The following is a 15,969-nucleotide window of genomic DNA, read 5'->3' as shown; positions in this document are numbered from 1 at the left end:
CAAGAAGCCCCCAACAGGGTAAGATGGACCCATTCACAACCCAGCAACAACCGCCTACGAGTCTACAACACAACCAACAACTGTCGCAATGAGTGTGCATGTAGCTGCCCTGCTGTGGGGTTGCCAAATGTCTTGTCCTGCCCTGCAGTTCTTTGACCAACATACCTTTCTTGTACTATATTTCCTCTGCCCTTTCTTTTGTTGTGTTATACAGGTGGGTCGGGGCAGGCTGACCTCAAGGAGGTGTGTCAGTGTCAATGTATGTTGGTCATCTGCTTTCATATATAGTTGGTCTTCAAGGTGGTACTGAACTTGAATCTTGCTATCCTACTGCAGACCAACATAGCTACTCACCTGAAACTGCTTTCATATATGGCTGGCATGGGAGTGTTGTCAACCTGTAACTCCATGATTGGAGGGTGCAGCCATGATTGGAGGGTGCAGTGGCCTCCTTTCAGTGCAGTTGCTGAGCTTTTGGCTCCTTGGGACTGGAGGGGGGAGGCATTTTGTTTCTTTCTGGAGAGAGACCAGGGTATGCAAAAGTTACACAGGTGCAGCTCCAGAACCAGCAATGCATCACCCTTCCAGGCTTAAGGCAGAGTTGCCTTTACGGTGTTTTGTGAAGCAGAGCCCTCTTCAACAGATACATGAAGTAACTCTAAGAAAAGGTCTCTGTCTCATGAAAGCTTATGCTACAATCAATTCATCAGTCTTCAAGGTAACACAGGACTCCTTTATTGTTCTACCTATAAGACATAACACACACACAGTGTGGCTAAGTATTACCAGTCTGTCTGTATTTGGATACTTTTATCCCACTTTTTTCCACTGAGCGTAGACTCAGAGCGGCTTTCAACAGGACAAAGCAGCAGACCATAAATGTAACAAATGTACCTAGCAACAACAAATTAATCCAATGGGGAAGGAAAGGGAACAGAGCAAGAGGTAAAAGCTCTGCCCTTGACAGCAACAGTGTCTCTCCAGGGGTTGTGAAGAACGGCTTGCTCTCCAACTCTCCCGATTTATTCAGGATGGGCCCTATTTTCTAGTATCCATTCATGAGACAGTTTTGTGTAGTGGTTAAGAGCAGCGGGACTCTAATCTGGAGAGCTGGGTTTGAGTCTTCATTCCTCCACTTGAAGCCAGCCGGGTGACCTTGGGTCAGTCACAGCTCTCTCAGAGGTCTCTCAGCTCCACCCACACCACAGGGTGATTGTTGTGAGGATAATAATAACACACTTTGTAAACTGCTCTAGGAGGGCGATAAGCTGTCCTGAAGGGCGGTATATAAATCGAGTGTGGTGATGATGACGACGACGACGATGGCGACGACTGCTATTTTACCTTTTAGGAAGAAACAGGGATACCTCTGTGCAATTTCCTTAGCATTCACATGTCCGTGCTAGAGTTCTTTGGGTTGCATTCTCCTGGCCATCAACAATCCTGAGCCATTACTAGCCCCCAAGCACAGTAACCAGCAGTCCCGCCACACATCTATAGAGAAAGGTAGCAGCATTGTTTTTTGTGCACATACATTTATACGTTGACACAGCCTTTAATTGTCTAGGCAGGAAGCAAATAGTGCAGCATATGTTGGGACCTGCAGATAGATACACAGTAAGAAACACAATCAGATGAAATGTTCTATGAAATATTCTGGAGGGTTTTCAATAAACTCATGATTATTTTGTTAGTGTACCCTTTAAAAAAAAAACAATGTAAGACACAGAAAATGGATGCAATATATAGGCATGATGCAGCAAGTTACCTGAGTGAAGCTAAGAACGTCAGCACCTGGCTGAAAGACTTCTTGGGAAACCTATTCACTCAACTAGCTTGATACCCGTGCTTTGACTACTTTAAATCTACTTACTGCCTTTCTTCCACTGTCTACAATTTCCTTTACCTAATTTTTACCTCAGAACACAGAGTTCCACAGCTGACCAATCAGAGAGAAGGCAAGAGCCTACCAGCAACATAGGGAAGCCAGGCCCCACAGGGAGATTGGCAAACCAAGTGAACTTTTAGGGGAAGACTGGGAGGTGCATTTTACCTCAGGACACGAGCAATGACTCCCATTAGTCACTGCATACTGTTTAGAATGTGAGGGGTGAGGACCAATCAGGCTGCATATTCAAATGACCTTGAAGGCTGGCCCAATCAGGGAAGAGTGGCAGAGCTGGCAGTGGGCGGGGGTGCAAGTAGGCAGCAACGTGCCAGCCACACAGGGAAGCTGCATCCCTTTGGGAAAACACATTTTACCCTTTTTTACCCTCTTAGGGGGTGAATTTCTTAAAATCCCTTCTTAGTGGGTGTTTACATAATTAAAGGAATGTTCTCCACAAATTTCATGTTTCTAGGTCCAGGGGTATGGGCTGGGCGTTGATGAGTCAGTCAGGACACTTGTCTTTATATAGAGAGATAAAGAGTTTTGTGGAAGAAAGGCAGACTATATATATAACAAACAAATACCAGGGGGAGAGAGATCGGTCAGGCAGAGATTATTAGCATGAGAACAAGTGTATGTTCCCAGACAAGAGAATGAGAGAGCAGGTATATATTCCCAATTTTATCTGTGAAACAGTGGAGGGAATAAAAACATGCTTAAGTTTCAAAAGTTTTATTCCCCATTTGTTTCCTTAAAATTGTTACAAATGTGTCTAAGGAAAATTTACAGGTGCTTTTTTAAAAAGAAAAAAGCCAATAATGGACAGCTGGCGTATACAAAACCTTACACTTCCTTCACAGTAACTCAAAAGGTCAATGCAAAGATAAGCTCTGATTAGACTAAGCCTGACTTTGAAACTAACTGTTCAAAAGACTTGTTGGAGTGGCTTGACCTTAAGTCTGGAAGATGCTGAATCCCATCCAAGTTTCTTAATTAATAACCTCCCTAGATAAGTTCCTTCTTACCACTGCAGCTGATTACTAAATCTCTCTGCTTCAAACACAACAGATGGCCTAGGCTCTTCTGAAATTAAAAAGGGCCAGAACTTCTGTTTCAGGGCACAGTTAATCATGAACTTGTATCTCACCCTCACAAACCACATATTGAACATGAAAAGAATGATTAAAAAACAAGAACGGAGAGGAGGTATATCACTGCTGCAGTTAGTCCACTGGTGAAGAGCTTTGAAATTTGAAGACGAATATCTTGATAGTAAGGTCACCAGTTTGAGAAATTCCTAAGGATTTGGGAAAAGCGCCTGGGGAAAGTGGGTATCTAATGCCTTAAGATCTGTTATCTGATGCTAGTATCTCCTCGAGGGGATCTAATTTCTGTAGTCTGGCAGAACTCCAGACACCATCTGGAAGCTGGCAACCCTACCTGATACAAGCATCACAGCATTACACGGACTTCCATCAGTCCTTTATCTGAGTGGTTAACACATGGGTGCAGGCTGCATTCAAAGGTCACCATAAACTGTGGTTTATGCAATAAACCCTGACTAATCTGCCACGCACAAGGAACAAGCCCCAGTTCATATTAATCCTCAGCTTGCCTGCTTCTGGCCTCCCTTCTCCCTCCAAACAAGAAGGACATTTCCCCAACACTCTTTGTCCAGACATTATTGAGCTGCAACACTTTCCAAACAACCATTATTCATACAAGAGGATAGTTAAACCAACTACAAACTTTAGTTTGAAATCCTGGTTTAGCACTAACTGAGAAACCACAGTTTGCTGGATCAGCTACATTCAGGTGTCATAGCTAGACTCAGAAAAGAGCCAGAGTCCTGTGGCACCTAGAAGACTAACAAAATTTGTGGTTGGGTATGAGCTTCTGAGAGTCACAGCTCACTTCTTCACATACCTGATACCTGAAGAAGTGAGCTGTGACTCACAAAAGCTCATACCTTATCACAATTTTTTGTTAATCTTCTAGGTGCCACTGGACTCTTGCTCTTTTCTGCAGACAGACTAACACGGCTACCAATCTTGATCTGTAGCTAGGCTTGTATAAAAGCAGGGTTCATTACAATGTCTGAATAGTCTTTATATATTCTTTAGTTTTATCAATTCAGCAAATGTACTTCCTCACCATATATTTACTAATAATCCATTTCCTTCCCTGCTGAAGGCCCTCTGAAGAGCATAGTTTTGAAGTATCATCTAGAAAGGGGCAAAGGGCATACTTTGTCAATTCTGCACAATTCCTATTGTGCGTCTGTTTTTTGTTTGTTTGTTTGTTTGTTTGAACCTTTAGTTGATGCCTTCTTAAAATTTTGGTGGCATGAGATGCTGTGATTGCAATTCATCAACGTAGGCATACTTTGGTCCCAAGATTCAAGTTCTGGGCCTCAGTTTCAAAACCTCAGGTTGAAATCTCAGGACTGTCAGCTAGCCCACACACTTGATAGTTTGGCTTTAAAAAAATCAATGAAAGGCTGGTCATTGCAAAGCAATTTAAAACAGCAGGCACAACAGAATCTTCTAAAGCCTGCATTTATAGAAGTCTTCAGGTAATGACCCTTGGACTGAGAAGTGCTGTATTTCAATTTTATTTATTTACTATATTTACCTTTCTCATTGAGATTCAAAGTGGGTTAAACAGTGTAAAACAAACAATATGATACAAACAATTAGAGGCTTCTAATAAACAATGTACCTTGACCTGGATCGCCCAGGCAAACCCGATCTCATCAGATCTCAGAAGCTAAGCAAGGCTGGCCTTGGTTAGTAATTGGGTGAGAGATCTCAAAAGAAAACCAAGGCTGCAGAAGCAGGCAATGAAAAACTACTTCTGTTAGTCTCCTGCCTTGAAAACTCCACCAGGGGTCACCATAAATCAGCTATGACTTGATGGCACTTTCCACCACAATAAACAATGTACTGAGAGTAAGATTATAGAAATCTGAATATGTATAGCAGACATAACACACAAAAATAGTAATACATCAGTAGAAAATATTGCTTAATCAAACAGATAACATGCCTTAAAACACAATAATATAGTCTGCAGTCCCTTTCCTTTCATAAAGCACCTTCCCGATCTATTCTATTATAGTATAGCCGTATTACATTTATGGAAAAGTCAGCCTGGATTGTACCTAGTCACATGGTCATATAATGTACCCCTATTTTCCATCTGTGAAACTTGAGAGAATGTCACCCATATCTTAATATAGTTTGTAAGGTCTTGGAACAGGGACTTTATTTCTACTGTGGCCTTCTTCAGATTAAACACCTGAGGTTGATTTGCTTACATGACTGCAGTAAGAATTATGTGCATTGACACAGCAATAATACTTTCTAGGATGTGGCTAAAAAGCATTTGCCACCTTACATAAACACAGCATAGGACAGAGGTATTGACAGGTGATCTATCAAGCTCTAACTCTGGCATGGTTTGCAAGCAACACATTGCCTATTCCCAGGCCAGGACACAAGAAGCAGAACTAATACAGTCATCTGTACCACCTCCTTCTCTGCCCACAGTAAAAACAACGAAAAAAAGTTAACGGCTTTTCACTTAACTGACTTCTCTCTTACTCAAGATTATTACTGCACACAAATGGTAATTAAGAGTAATAAAAGTAAAAGGTAGATCATACTTATCTGACCATTTATTTTCGGGGTAGGGGGGGAGGTTATTTTAGAAAGCTTCTCCTTGGGTGTCACATTTAATTGCCTTTGAAGATCCCCTCTACTGGAACGTGCGCTTCATCATTACTTTTTAGCCTTGTTACATCAATCACCTCAACTGCTACAGAAAATTCCTGGGCTGTGAAGCAATAATTTGTTCCGGTGGTATTAATGAGGCAAGCCGTGGTCCTGACGGAGTCGACATCCAGGCATTTACAGACAGCCACTGGTTAGGGTAGAGCACTGCACAAAGGCATACTTCTGCAGCCTCCAACTTTGCTAACTTAAGCCACAGCTGAAAAGCTATTCACAACTTTAAAACTGCACTGAAACACTGTGCATACAAGTGAGTACAGAGTAACAGCTAATAGCTTGTCAGAAGGTCCAATTCCATCTTGGCTTAATATCACAAGGCGGCAGCAGAAAAGTCACTTCCTCTCAGTCAGTTATCGGTCCCAGAAGAAGTCTAACATGTAGCCAAATCCTATGGAACTGAACCGTCGCAGGTTCTATCCCGGTCACAAGCAAGGTACATTAAGTAGTCTGAACAACGTAAAGCACTTTCAAAATGCACACGAAAAAAAATAAAATTTGAAGCTTTCCCTTATTCAGCCATAAGTTTTGTAATTTTTTCCAGAACTGTTAGCTACCAAAACAAAGCAGACACTGTTCCAAAATCAGTTTTAAAATACAAATCTAGAGATGGTTCAGAGATTACAGTACAATGACTCTTCAACTGAAATGGGGCCCAGTCTTCTTCCTGAATGCCAGGGAATCCATAAAACATAAAAGACTTCCCTTTTTTCAGAATGCACCAATTCTCCAATAATCCACAGAGAACAGGAAAGAGCTGCAGGTTGTCTTAGGTTTGCTCTTTTCTTTTTTTAAAAAAAGGCAGAAACTTCACAAGCCTTGTTGACACAGTCTTATCAACACAGAAGTGCGACTAAACCAGCAACCAAAAAAGTCCAAAAAATCAACTCGCCTGAGAATGATGCAGAGGAGTAAGAAACTGTGCCTTTGTTGGTACAGGCAAATCCCCAGAATGCCACCACAAGATGTGGCGCATCTGTAAACGGCAGATGGTTCATGTTTAAAGGAGAGTGGGTAGTATATTTTTTAAAGCCACACAAACCCTAATTCTGCAAGTTTTGAGTTTGATGTTCTCTCAGATTAGAGTGTTAACAGATCTGTCAAAGCAGGCTTTATCTATGCTGGCAGCCAATCCCGCTTCAAAATCGATGGACATATGTTTCAGTAACGTGCCTTCCAACACTTGTCAGATGAAACTAGCTACGCTTGTTTTACACGGGACCACAACTGCTTCTCACCATGGCATAAACAAGAAAGCTGTTTCTGTAGGAACTGAGGGCTGCCATGTCCCCAGTGAAGGATTTTTGGAAATAATCACTTCAACCTGTTCATTACTCTATCAGTTCAGAAATCAGGGTCTCTTTGGTGGCAGGCACTAAACTGTGGAACTCTCCTCCTCTTGAGGTCCGGTTGGTACATATCCTCTCTCTTTTCCTTCCAAAAGTGAAGGGGAGACACTTTCACCCTACCTTTTCAGTTTGATTTTACTCATAGAACTGCTCCATTGTTTTACCTGCTTTGCTATGTGTCTAGGGCTGCCAATCTCCAGGTGGTGGCTGGAGAACTCCCAGAATTACAAGTGAGCGCCGGCCACGGTGATCAGTACCCCTGGAGAAAACAGCTGCTTTGGAAGGACTCTGTGGCATTATACCCCACTGAGTTGCCTCCCCTCCCCAGACCCCAAACTCTCCAGACTCCACCCCAAAAATCTCCAGGAATTTCCCAATCTGGAACAGGCAATTGTGTCAAAATAATAGACTTTAGCTAATATTTTAGTTTAAACTGATGTTAATTGATATTTTATTAATGGCTTTGAGAATCATTACAGATCATTGATGATAATGTACATAAATGAATAAAAGTTTCTTAAAAGGAACAATTTTTCAATTAGATGTAGCCCTAGTTTCTAGCTACATAGATACTAGAAATCTTCCGGATTTCCCCCCCCCCCCCAGAGTGACATTAAAAACAAGCTCCCCCAGCAAGGACAGTTAGTGCCTTGCAAGTCAGTATAGAAAAGTTCTTAAATCTTGGTAATCGACTCCCTAGTCAAGATTCAGTATCAGAAAAGAGATTTATTTGGAAAACAATGGTTCATGCATCAAAGCATAATATAAGGAGGCAAGAGAGGGCACGGTGTTGTTTTATTTAGCTGATTTATAGCCCACTTGCCTTTTTCACCAGGACTTAAAGTGGATTACAGAGCACAGACAGAGAGGAAAAAATGTAATAATAATAACATTCAATTTATATACCACCCTTCAGGGCAACTTAACACCCACTCAGAGCGGTTTACAAAGTATATTGTTATTATCCCCACAATAAACACCCTGTGAGGTGAGTGGGGCTGAGAGAGCTCCTGGAAGCTGTGACTGACCCAGGATCACCCAACTGGCTTCAGGTGGAGGAATGAAGACTCAAACCCAGCTCTCCAGATTAGAGTCCTGCTGCTCTTAACCACTACACCAAACTGGTTCTGGTAATTGTTTTATTTTATGATATCTATAGTCTACATTGCTCACTGAGATTCAAGGCGGATTACATAGTGTAAGTCAATATGAACAACAGCTGAGACAGTCAAACTATACAATAGGGTTTGTATTGCAGAAATTAGAAAAGAAGCATCAATTTGAATACAGGAATACAGAAATGAAACACTACTGAGACAGAATGTAAGTAATTTTATGTAATTTTAAATGACACAGCAACTACCTAGTAGAAGTGCATTAACATTAACACACAGCACGCAGCGGTCTAGTCTACAGTCCTGTCCCTTTACCAAAGCATCTTTCTGAACCATTTCCTTCCAGCACAGCCCTACAGCCTGAGTAAAAAGCCCTCCTAATTCATAATGTATAGGACATGGAATGCAATAAGACAAGGAGCACAAAACTGAACAAAGTGAGCCAGTGAAACCACACAGCATAAGATATACAACAAACAATGCAATTGGACTAGGAATGCAAAATTAATTATATGAATAAGTCAACTACCCAGGCTAGCATAGTGTGAGCACTGCAGAATATGGGATTAAAAAGCTTTAGGCAATACAATACTCACTCCCGTATGAAGTGAGGAAGCACAAATACTGGATGGGGGATACACTTCTGGGCAGTAGTATATGTGAAATAGATCTTGGGGTAAGAGTGGACTGTAAACTAAATAAGAGCAGTCAGTGTGATGCGGTGGCAAAAAAGCCCAATTCAATCCTGGGTTGTATCAAAGGGGCCATAGCGTCGAAATCGCAGAAGGTCATAGCCCCTCTCTATACTGCCTTGGTCAGGCCGCACCTGGAGTATTGTGTGCAGTTCTAGAGGCCTCACTTCAAAAAGGATGTGGACAAAATCGAGAGAGTGCAGAAGAGAGTGACAAGAATGATCAGGGGTCTGGAGACTGAGCCCTACGAGGAAAGGCTGAGGGCCTTGGGATTGTTTAGTTTGGAGAAGAGGAGGTTGAGGGGGGACATGATTGCTCTCTTTAAGTATTTGAAAGGCTGTCATTTGGAGGAGGGCAGGGAGCTGTTCCAGTTGGCAGCAGAGGGTAGGACCCAAAACAATGGGCTTAAATTACTTGCACAAAGGTACCGGCTGGATATTAGGAAGAACTTTTTCACGGTCAGAGTAGTTCAAAAGTGGAATCAGCTGCCTAGGGAGATGGTGAGCTCCCCTTCACTGGCAGTTTTCAAGAAGAGGCTGGATGAATATTTGTCAGAGATGCTTTAGGTTGATCCTGCACTGGGCAGGGGGTTGGACTACATGGTCTGTATGGACCCTTCCAACTCTATGATTCTATGAAGTTGCCCTTCTGGACCATTCTGTCCCATTACAGATCAATTCCATTACAAAAAAAGCCCTCCTGAATGTTGCGCACATTTTGCAAAATGATAGTACTATGGCACTACAATATTATGGCAGCCTTCCTGACCTCCTCAGGCAGGCATTCCACAAGGTTAGATGCCACCAAAGAGAACATAGATGAGTTGCCAATCCTACTTAATATGCACTGAGGAACCTCTAAAAGATTCTGTTCAGATGACTGAAGCTGCCACAGTAGAACACAGATGGAGAGATGGCCCCACAGGTATGTGGGATCTAGGTCATGATAGGCCTTGTAGTTAAAGACCAGTATCCTTCACAGCGTTGAGAAACATCAATAGTGTACAAAAGGACCCAGGTTCATCCTCTGAAATTGTCATCTATTTATCAATCTGCAGCTTGGATTCGGTTTCATTTTCCCAGCCATGTCGGATGCTCCTCTCCGCAGGTCCGGGAGGAATCGTCCGAGCAGCCTGACCGGGCGGTTGACCTGCGAGGGTTAACCCCCATAACTCCCAGTGAAGGGGCCAGGGTCCAGAGCGCGGCGGGAAGAACCCCCTGAAAGCAATGCAGGGGGTAAATTGCCCGTTTGCTCCAACGGAGGCCGGCAGACTTGCGCAGCACATCGCGTGCTGCCAGGCCATGGAGAACGGCAATAAGCAGATTTAAGGTGAAAACCTGTAAGTAAGCGAATCCCTTCTGATTTCTAAGCGTTTGCGAAGGATTGGTGGGAATTGAAGCTAAGAAGGCTTGGATTTCTTCCCCTTCACGGAGTTTCGGAACTTAGCTGGCGCCCCCCCCCCCCAAGATGGCGACGAAAAAGCAGAGCCCTGCGATGAGTAAATCGGTGATGGCGATGTTACAGGGGAAGGGGGAAACCCTGGAAGAGATGGTCAGACGAGCGGTCTTTGAAGCTATGCAGCCCTTTGTAGCGAAGTTAAATGAAATGGGGCAAAAGGTTGATTCAGTGGAAAGCGAAGTGAAAACCATTAAAGAAACAGCGTCTGGAGCAGAGCAGTCTGCACGCGAAAACGTAGTACTCATGAAAGCAACAAGTAAAGAAGTGAAGCTCTTGGAGAATCAAATAATAGGATTGCAAGTGGACCGTGCCCAAGCGGTACTGCGTCTTCAGAATGTAAAAGAGGAGCAAAGTGAAAATTTAAAAAGATTTGGTGTCGGGACTTTTGGCGTCATTTGCAAAGGCAACTAAAGAAGAGTTAAAAAGCGATATTTTGGAAGTCCGTCGGACATCTTCAAAGTATGTAATGAAGCGTCAGCTGCCTCGCGAGATTATTATTGACTTTTCATCTAAGAAGACTCGGGACACCATCTTATATAATTCGTACAATGTGGACTTGGATTATTTGGGCAACAAGGTTAAAATATTGAAGGATGTTCCATTTTTGGCTCGTAAAAGAAGATTTAAGTATAAAAGACTTGCGGCTTTCCTGAGGAAATGTGATGTAAAATACAAATGGTTGTTTCCGGAAGGCATCTGGTTCAGATACAAGGATCAAACCTACAAGATAATATCGGAAGTACAGCTGAGAGACTTTTTGTTTAACCATCAGGAGTTCCAGCAAGAAGAAAGTCCAAAGTCTGAAGGGGAGAGTGGGGGGGGGGGGGGGAGGGAACGAGCGCAGCTATTGTAGCTGCGCAGAGAGAACTGAGACCGAGACGCAGGGGGGTGGGGGGAAGAAGACCTGATCCTGAACGTAGTCTGTATTTTATAAGATCTACCAATCTGATAGCATATTAGAAAGTTAACTTTAAAGAAAAATTGCAGTATGAAGGGAATACAAGACATGTAGATGTAGTGTGTGTTTTCTGTTTATATGTTGCTCTTCCCTTTTCCTCAGTCCCCTTTTTTCCTTTATATTTTTGTAGTTTTTTGTAGTTTTCTGTGTTATAAAAAAAATATATCAATCCGCAGCTCTAGGATCTGGGAGACCCAGGTTTGAATTCATGCTCACCGTGAAAGCTCGCTGGGTGACCTTGGGCCAGTCACACTCCCTCAGCCTAATCTACCTCACATGTGAAGAAAAATATGGAAGAGAAAAGAATGTTGTAAGCGGCTTTGGGTCCTTACTGGGGAGAAAGGCAGGATATAGATGATGTTTAAAAATGGTAAATATGGAAAGAGCTCTTTCATTTAAAGAAATAAAATCATTAGGGTTACCACAAGCATGAGCTCGGCAAATGCTGGGAGCTGTTGAGGGCAGTGCCTGGGGAAAGTGAAGTTTGGGAAGGATGTAGTGTTAATTCCCGGTGATGTCCTCAGAATTTCTGCTAATCTCTGTGTTAAAGACCATGATCTCTATAGTAAAAACCATAGCGACATGGGCAAATGCCTAAAGCATCACTATCCCTAGAACATCACTTTCCAGCCATTTTTTTTTCTCTTGCTGCTCAATTTCTTTAGGGTAAGGTAGGGGCTAGGGTTTCTAGGCCTGGGGGTGGGGTGGGTTGAGGAGTTGGGGACATGGGGAGATTGCTGCCCATCAGCGTGACTTTACTTCTGGGAAAACCCAGAGATTACATCACACCTCTCTAAGAATTGGCCTAAACTCTTTAGTAAAATCACAGAGTTTTTGGAGATTCCTAGACAGAACTGACATCATGTTTCCTCCAGAAGTGGCACTAGCCCTCTTTAGGAGTCACCAAAAACCTCTGGTTTTACAACAGACTTTCAGCCAACTCCTAGAGAGGCTTGACATCACTTCTCGGGCAAACCTGAAAGTGATGTCATGCCATGGCCATTTTTTGAAATTTTACATTTGTCCCCCTGCTGCTCTAAGCACTGGCACGAAACCTTGCACCCCACTGCAGGCAGGCAAATGGCAAGCCCAAAAATTATTTCTGCCAAACAGAATAATGTTAACTGTATTATGAGGAAGTGGCACACAAAGTGGACTGTGACCGAATATAACAGTGCTTTCCAAGTGGGCTGGTACCAAAATGCAAGAGACTGAATAGAAGGTGACAAAAAAAGAGTTCCACTGAAGCGCAAAGGTGTTCTCTTTAACAGAGGCGCTTTTAGCAGGCAAGATGATTCTGTTTCATCACAGAGGGCATTAATCTACACTTGCCGAGCTGTTGCAATTTAGCAGCAGTTCAGAATCACAGTCAAGCTGCAGGCATAACCATATAACACACAGCTCTAATCTCCTTAATTCTAACAATTTGCTGGCATAGATTTGCCTCCAAATACAGGAATCAACACAAGCTTATGAACAACCACTGACCCAGAATTGAAAACACACAAAAACGGATGCTCTTTCCATTTTGTTGCAAATGCCAAATCACAGCTCCTGAGCTTCCACTGTGTGACGCAGTGCGCCAAAACAAAACAAGCATATGACTGCCCTTCTTTAGGGGTTCTCTTTAGATCCTGGCCTATGCCTAGGAAAAACAGGAGTAGATCACTGGGCTAATGTAAAACACCAGGAACAGTTGCTACTTTATATTTGGACCAGCAGCCGCCCACAGAATTAAGATGCCTGAAAGGACATCGGCAGCAGATGCAACTCAAGATGGAAACAGCAGTGTGGGATGCAGAAGGGGGGTGGGGAAGGGGTGTCAGAAAATTCTTTACAATGCTGTAAAATGGTAGAGTCATGCAGAGACTGTTCAAGCACAAGAAGTTATCTCTCTGGGTCCTTCTGGGGTTGAACAAATTGATTGTTGCTTCACATTTCCAGCAGTGTGTATGGCTATTAATAATATGAATTAGCCTCCAAGGGCCAAACTGGATGCCAAGGCAGCAGATACAGCTGTTTAAAACCCGGATCTGACGCAACCACATAGAAAGTAGCAAGTGAGTGTCAAACTTTTACAGCAAAACCAGTTATGAGGGCACAGCATGCTGACTCAGGCAGGAAGGAGACAGGCAAAGCTCAAGAACAGCTATTGTGGCATAATGTTTCGGCTGAGGGCCAAGCCAGAAGTGACAAGTGACACTTGAATGGCAAGTGAACAGACTCACATGTATTCCTCCCTGTTCACTTGCACTACACTTGCACTACGTGATCGAGTGGAGTGCAAGTGGAGTGCAAGTGAACAGGGAGGAAGACACGTGAGTCTGTTCACTTGCCATTCAAGTGTCACTCGTCACTTCTAGCTTGGCCTTAAAACAACTTGGGTTCCAATCCCCGCTTATCCATAAAGCCAACTTGGTGACCTCAAGCCTGTCCTACCTCAAAGGGTTGTTGTGAGGATAACATGGGGGGGACTATGAGAACACCACCCTGACCTGCTTGGATAGAATCATAGGGTTGGAAGGTACCTATAGGGTCATCTAGTCCAACCCCCTGCACAATGCATGAAATTCACAACTACCTCACCCCCCACGACTGCCCCAGTGCTCCATGCCCAGAAGATGGCAAAACACCTCCAGGATCCCTAGCCAAACTGGCCTGTGGAAAAGGCTAAGATTTTTTTAAAAACTGGGATAGAAAGAAGGTGCAAGAAACAAATTTGTTTGTTAAAAGTCGACCAAGATATCTATCAAGTACCAGAGTACAATCAGGTACCTCCATCCCTCCCCTTTCTCGCTTTCTGATCATCACTTTTCTGCTTAATAAGGAATTCTTCACCCTAGAGAGCACCAAACCACACATTGCTACACCCGTGGCTTTACTACCAACTGTCTACACCTCAGGACTTCTCTCCCATCTTCTGGTACCAGCATGTGAGTTAGTGGCTGAAGGCTATTAAAATTTAAGGTATGGCGACAGAGAATGCTGAGGTCTCTTTACCCATGCACACTGTTTGCTCCAAAGGAAGACAGAAAGAAAAAGAGAGAGAAGATCAGAGCACCACCTTGCTTCCTAAGGGAACAGGAGAGGCCTGGCTTTAAACCTCTGGGTCTGTACAACCTGAACCTGTTAGTGATTCATAAGTCTCCAGAAGGAGAAAGAAGCACATCTCCACTGTACTGAACTCTTTATCTTTTCATTTAAATAAAATAAATTGGTTGGATTGGAACTATTCCCTGTTAATTTTATTGGGAGCAGAAGCTGTTATTACCAAATCTGCAACGGTATATACCAACAGCATAAAACTGTTCTTTACAATGCTTTATGATTATATACCATTATCATCATCTCAAGTGTACAATATTTTGAATAATAACACTGACTTATGCTTTGGAATAAAGAACAGCAGGCGAGTTTTTAAAGTTACCATTTGTGTTTTAAAAAAGCAGAAAGACACATATAATTACCAAATATATGCATGGGAATCAGAAATAAAAGCCTTTTGTGAGCAAGGTGTTATCTGGTAGGGTTTCTTGACAATCGTGACTTAACAAGCCTCTGTTTTAAAAGGAAAAAAAAAACCAGCAGCTCTTAAGCCTCTTGGCACCAGGTACCCACAGAGAGTTAAACAATTTAGATGCAAGGGCCACCTATAGCTTGCCATAAAGAAGGAAAGCAATTGCAGTTGTGTAAATGGGAGATGGGAGTGCACAAACCCCAAGGCTAATTCATGTAAGAACGTAAGGGCTGTGCTGAGCAGACCACTGGCCCGTCTAGTCCAGCATCCCGTCTCACACAGTGGCCAACCAGTTGTTCCCAAGGGCCAACAACGGGGCATGAGGGATGAGGCCTTCCCCTGATGTTGCCTCCTGGCACTGAGATTCAGAGGTATACTGTCATTGAATGTGGAGTTTCCCTTTAGTCTCCATGGCTAGTAACCACTGACAGATCTATCCTCCATGGCCCTGTCTAATCCCCTTTTAAAGTTGCCTGCGCCTGCGGCCGTCACCACATCCTCGGGCAGTGATTTCCACATCTCAATCATCCTGTAAAGAGGCATTTGTTTTTGTCAGCCCTGCCCAAGAGTTTCATCAGATGCCCTTGAATTCTAGGATTATGAGACAGGGTGGAGATCTTCCTGGAGCTCTTCACAGTCAGCTTTGGTCTTCATCATGCTGAATAGTTTTGTGTCATCTGCAAACTGGGCCACTACATTGTTCACCTCCCGTTCCAGATCATTTATAAACAAATTCTTTTTTAAAAAAATTTTTATTGGTGAGTTTAAATTCCCAAATTTAATACATGCATTCCCTTCATATCTAATTAGTTCTGTTCCCCACCCTTTTCCTCCCCCCCTCCCTATTGACTTCCAACCCTTACCCCCTATCTTTACTTAATTCTATTTCGCTTATGTTTTTCTACAACACATAGATCATAATCTCTCTTACTCTAAGCATATTCTAATTCTTTTAAACATATACTCTATCGAATATACTATCAATATAGTATCTATTATATACTATACCATACAATATGGCATAGCATGCATTGTAATATAACATAACATATATTTATCTGCAACGCATAGATCATAATATCTCTTACTCTAAACATATTCTAGTTCTTTTATACATATTCTCTATCAAATATACTATCAATATAGTATTTGTTATATACTATTTCATACAATATAACGTAGCATGCATTATAATATAATT

This window comes from Eublepharis macularius, chromosome 13 (assembly GCF_028583425.1).
Source record: "Eublepharis macularius isolate TG4126 chromosome 13, MPM_Emac_v1.0, whole genome shotgun sequence".
In the NCBI taxonomy this organism is placed as follows: domain Eukaryota; kingdom Metazoa; phylum Chordata; class Lepidosauria; order Squamata; family Eublepharidae; genus Eublepharis; species Eublepharis macularius.
Note: the sequence above shows the minus strand (reverse complement) of the source record.